Source organism: Amblyomma mixtum, chromosome 1 (genome assembly GCF_055824585.1).
Source record: "Amblyomma mixtum isolate Tamu chromosome 1, ASM5582458v1, whole genome shotgun sequence".
Taxonomy (NCBI): Eukaryota; Metazoa; Arthropoda; class Arachnida; order Ixodida; family Ixodidae; genus Amblyomma; species Amblyomma mixtum.
This window is the reverse complement of record NC_143012.1, coordinates 296457615-296462329: the sequence shown is the minus strand read 5'-3', so window position 1 is coordinate 296462329 and position 4715 is coordinate 296457615. Positions and strand designations below refer to the sequence as shown.

Sequence of the window (4715 nt, the reverse complement as noted above, 5' to 3'; positions counted from 1 at the left end):
GTCTACTGAAAGTCTATAGGTCTATAGGAAGTCTATAGACACATGTCTATAGACAGTCTATAGACGATCTATAGACTTATGGTCATACATTTCCTATAGAGTTGTCTATAGACTGTCTATAGACACTTGTCTATAGACGGACTATAGACGACCTATAGACTTATGGCCATGGACTTCCTGTAGATTACTGTCTATAGACAGTCTACAGACAAAAGTCTACTGGTCCAGTAGACATATGTCTATAGACTGTCTATAGACATTCCATAGGTGTGTGGCCTGGCAGTGCTATAGACCTTTGTCTATAGACAGTCTATAGACCTCTGTCTACTAAACTATTAGTAGACCATTATCTATAAACTGCCTATAGACAGTCTACAACCACTGAAAAAAGTCACCAGAGTTCACAAATGACACAATCAATATACTTACAAATTTAGTTTTATTTCCAAGCTATCCAGGCCGGGAATATGCAATACATGGACCATAAGAATGCACAATAACATAAATGTTGAAAGTAACAGTCCCGCTAGTTTCCTCAGAAGCATTCTTGCGGCCTGTTGTCTGCAGTCAATCATCCGGGCATGTTCACCTGTACAGCACAAAGGAAAAAAATAACAGAGGAACTGAAAAAAAAATTCCCATACCATCTCTACACATGTGCTTTACAATGAAAGGCATATCCTGGCTATGCCATTCTAGAAAGGCAATCTTGATCTTTTGGTTTGGTTTTATGGGGTTCAAAGACCCAAGGCGACACAGGCTACAAGACGCTGAAGTGAAAGGCTGCGGAATAATTTCGGCCAACTCTGCAGAGTACACAAGTCTTTAGCATTTTGCCTCTATTAAAATGCGACCGCATAGGCCGGAATCGAACCTGCATCTTTCAGGTCGCCAGACGAACATGATAGCCACTGAGCTATCACGCCGGCGCAATCATTTCAGTAAATACACGACAGATTATAAGTGTCTTCATAAAACATTGTAACAAAGACCCGTAATCCCTGGAGCACTCTACTCTGAATCCAGTACTGATACTGATTTCTGTATGGCAATCTTTTTACATTATTTGTAACAGAAGACATTGAACAATTGTGCCACATATCTGCATTGACTCGCAAGGAGGTGTTAAGAATGCCACCTCCATAAAATACAGATTCAGCGCACCTTACACAGGGATCCAAAAAGAAGAATATTGCAGCATTTATTCTTATAACCGCTATAGAAGAAGCGCTTCAAAATACCCTGCGTGAAGCCTGGTATACCCGGCCAAATTTTTAACTGGCTCTGGTGTTGCATCGCTAAATGCACCTTGTAAAAAAGGTGCCTTTTAGCTACACTGCTGGCATATTCATGCTGTAATTTGACGAGTGAAATGTCATTTCGTGGTTCCTTTTTGTTCATATATTGCTTGAGTGCAGCACTTGCGTGTTTAGATCAACGTTATCAGAAATATTCGTCTGCCACTACAACAGCTGAAACAAGCAGCAGACGCAGCAATGAATCTGGTCCATATGACCTCATCCTCTGGGTAAACTACCACTCCTTTCATGGCGGACAAGTCGTTTACCTAGAGTAAGTGCAAATGCGCCACCAGAACGATTGGTGCGTATTCCGCTTGTTTCGGCTGTTCGTAGCAGCAGACGATGAATATTTCTGATAACTTTGATCGAAACACGCAAGTACTCCACTCAAACGTTATATTAACAAAAAGAAACTATGAAATGCCATCTCACGTGTCAAATTACAACATGAATATGCCAGCAGTGTAGCCAAAAGGCACCTTTTTTACAAGGTTCATTTATCGATGCAACACCAGAGCCAGTTAAAGATTTGGCCGGGTGTACGTAAGTCGATACTCAAACTGGCACAAGCTATACAAAACCGGCAGGCAGAAGCGACCAGTTCACCACAGATTTGCGCCTATAACTTGAAGCACAAAGATGGAACAGCATACTCGTACATCTGCGCGCGCTAAGAAACAAGCGGGTTGCAGCGCTTCCATGCCGCGCTCATTTTTCAGAAAACTAATACAGCACACAGAGGCTGCAGCTGCGCCGTTTCAAAAGCAGTCGCGAGTTTAAGACAACAAATTACTGTCACGATAAAATACCGTCTGAAATTCAATTAGTCTTTCCTTCAAGTGCAGCCCCAACAGCGCCGTAAAGAGGTGTGTTTCTTGCATGGAGGTAGCCTAACCCAACGCTGCTAGAAAAATCAACGAAAGCATTGAACGCGCTCAAAGTACGAAGTATTTAAATGAAGCAATTAACGCTTTCAAGAGGTGCAGCTATAGTAACACGAGAGCTTAATTTAATTTTAGGCGCAAATAAGCGGCGAATTACATCGGCGCTTTCGTAAGTTAGCAGTCTGAAATCAGAAACACATACTCTGCCTCTCGCGCAAATGGTATTAGAGAAATCTGTGCACGCGTGAGCGGGATTCATGAACGAACCACTCGGAAAGAAATGTAAGCCACCTCTTGTCGAGCCGACCTTTACCCAGCTTTCAAAATGAAGTGTCCGCAGGCAAGCGGGGGCGGCCAACGGCTCTGATGACAGACATGGAGGAATCCGTACGTGTGCAACGACGGGGAGACGGGATGGAGCTCGTGGGTTCTTCGCGGTGTTTGAGCACGCCGGCCAATCGCGCGGGCAATGAATTTTATACCATCACACTAAAAGAATTCCTTCAGCGCTGCTTAACTACAACTTTGACAAACGTCTCGCGCTCCAGTCTGTAGCGTTACAAGACACCTTTGCTGAAACGTCGGCGCCCACGACGCGCACCGAGCCAGCGTCCATATACGTAGGAAGGAAATGCACACCTCAAAAAGAACAGCACTCCAAGGTCCAGACAAGCGATAACACAAATATTAGAAAATAAATGTAATCCACCACAGAACGAGAGTGTATGTAAGTACGTTTTCGGAGGTGAAAAGTAAATTGAGCTCACACGGCGCTAACTACCGCACAGTTCCATTTCGGCCGTCATTCACAGGCTAAACGACATTTCTGGCCGCGCGTCTACCTTGAAACACGAAAACTCTAGTAGACAGCTCGCGAGGAGCGGCTTATCATCAAGGGCATCGCACAGACTGCATTTCCGCGCGTTAGTAAAGACAGCGGCACAGAGATAAGCGGCATTAGTCGAGAGCCCGATGGCTTCCGCCTTAGAAACGAAGATAGGACGTTTGTCACTGCGCACATAATCTGTTCTGCACACACAGCTCTGCTTAGAGTGGTTTAGGAGACCAAATGAATAAAATATAAACGTATAGACTTACCGTAAGCGGACGATGCAGCTGGATTTTGAAGAAAACGTAATCCGCGAAAAAAACGCCGACTCCACCGATGCAGCCACGCACAGGGTTGTTTGCAGCCCGAATGATTTTCCGCCGTCTCGTGGTAAAACGGTAAAACGTGAAACAGAAACCCATTTCACGGTCGTATCTTTATCGCTCGCACTCTTTCCGTGTGGAGCTTGATCTGATATCCAAGACCACAGAAGGTAACTGGTTTATAAGCGTGAATTCTTCGCATACCCTCTAAAAACCTTATTGTTTTCGTGAAAAGAGAACCGAAATCTAACTGCTTGACTGTATACGCGCCGCATCTCCCACCGAATAGTATGTGGTACAATTCTCAAATAATAATTATAATGTTGCATAGCATAACGTCTTTTTTGCGTGTGTTCGTGTTTAGAAAACTGATATGCTCGACATCAGCGTGTCATCGGCTCCGAAGCAACAGGTGCAAGGGTAGGAACGAAAAAATACTGGCTTTCTGATTGTTGCGTCGGTGAACTTATTCACGTGAATACAAACTGCAAAGGTATAAATGGGAGATGTTAATCGCACAGAGGACCAGGCTCTTTGAGACTATTCTGAGGTGTTTCTAAGCGATGGGCGCTTCCTTGAATTCTCGCACCCGTCTTTCCCCCTTTATTTTCAGGACGTTTTAAAGAGAAATGTAGAAGCGTTGATGAAATGTGTCTGATTTCAGCGCGTTGGACAGTAACGATCGAAAGATGGAATGGAACTGTGTCGAGCGATTCCTTTAAGGGACAGCGTATTCATTCGATGTAGTACAGTTTGCGGCGCCTTTACTTCAAGAACGGCTGCCTTTCCGCGGCTTACTTGTTAGCATTAAATATTTAACTGTATTGACAATATATGTCACGATATAACGAAAAGGAGCTTGTCAAGGCTCCTGAAAATATACAGGTGGGTGTTGTAATGTCCTCACGCAATACTTTTTTAATTTCCGTAATAGCGAAGGAGGTGGAGGACTCCCGACATAGTTGCGGTCACCAGATGCAGGTCCCCGCAGCATGCAGTGCAAAAATAAATTGGCATTGTTCTATACTTAGTCGAAAGTCAGTGTATCGAACATTGTTAGATAAAATTAGGATTGTTATAGACTGGTCTATAGAGAGCAGACTATCTCTAGTGTACAGTGCATAGACGAAAGGAAATTGAGGTATTTGTAGACTGTAGTCTATAGAGAGTCTATAGACCGACTATAGACGAAAGGAAATTGAAGCAGCTATAGACCGTAGTCTATAGAGAGTCTATAGACCGTCTACAGACGAAAGCAAATTGAGGCTATAGACCTTAGTCAATAGACAGTCTATAGACCATCTATAGACGAAAGAAAATTGAGCCAGCTATAGACTTTAGTCTATAGAACGTCTATAGACAAAAAGAAATTGAGGCA

At 43.6% G+C, this 4715-nt stretch overlaps 1 long non-coding RNA gene across 1 annotated transcript; it reads right to left on the bottom strand.

Annotated features, from left to right (window-relative positions):
• Positions 1 to 422: 422 nt before the first annotated feature.
• On the bottom strand, positions 423 to 4158 carry LOC149372148 (uncharacterized). Its single transcript, XR_016292292.1, has 2 exons — positions 3284 to 4158; positions 423 to 589 (listed from the first exon to the last, which is right to left on the bottom strand). It is a non-coding gene; the product is annotated as an uncharacterized LOC149372148 (long non-coding RNA).
• Positions 4159 to 4715: the final 557 nt, after the last annotated feature.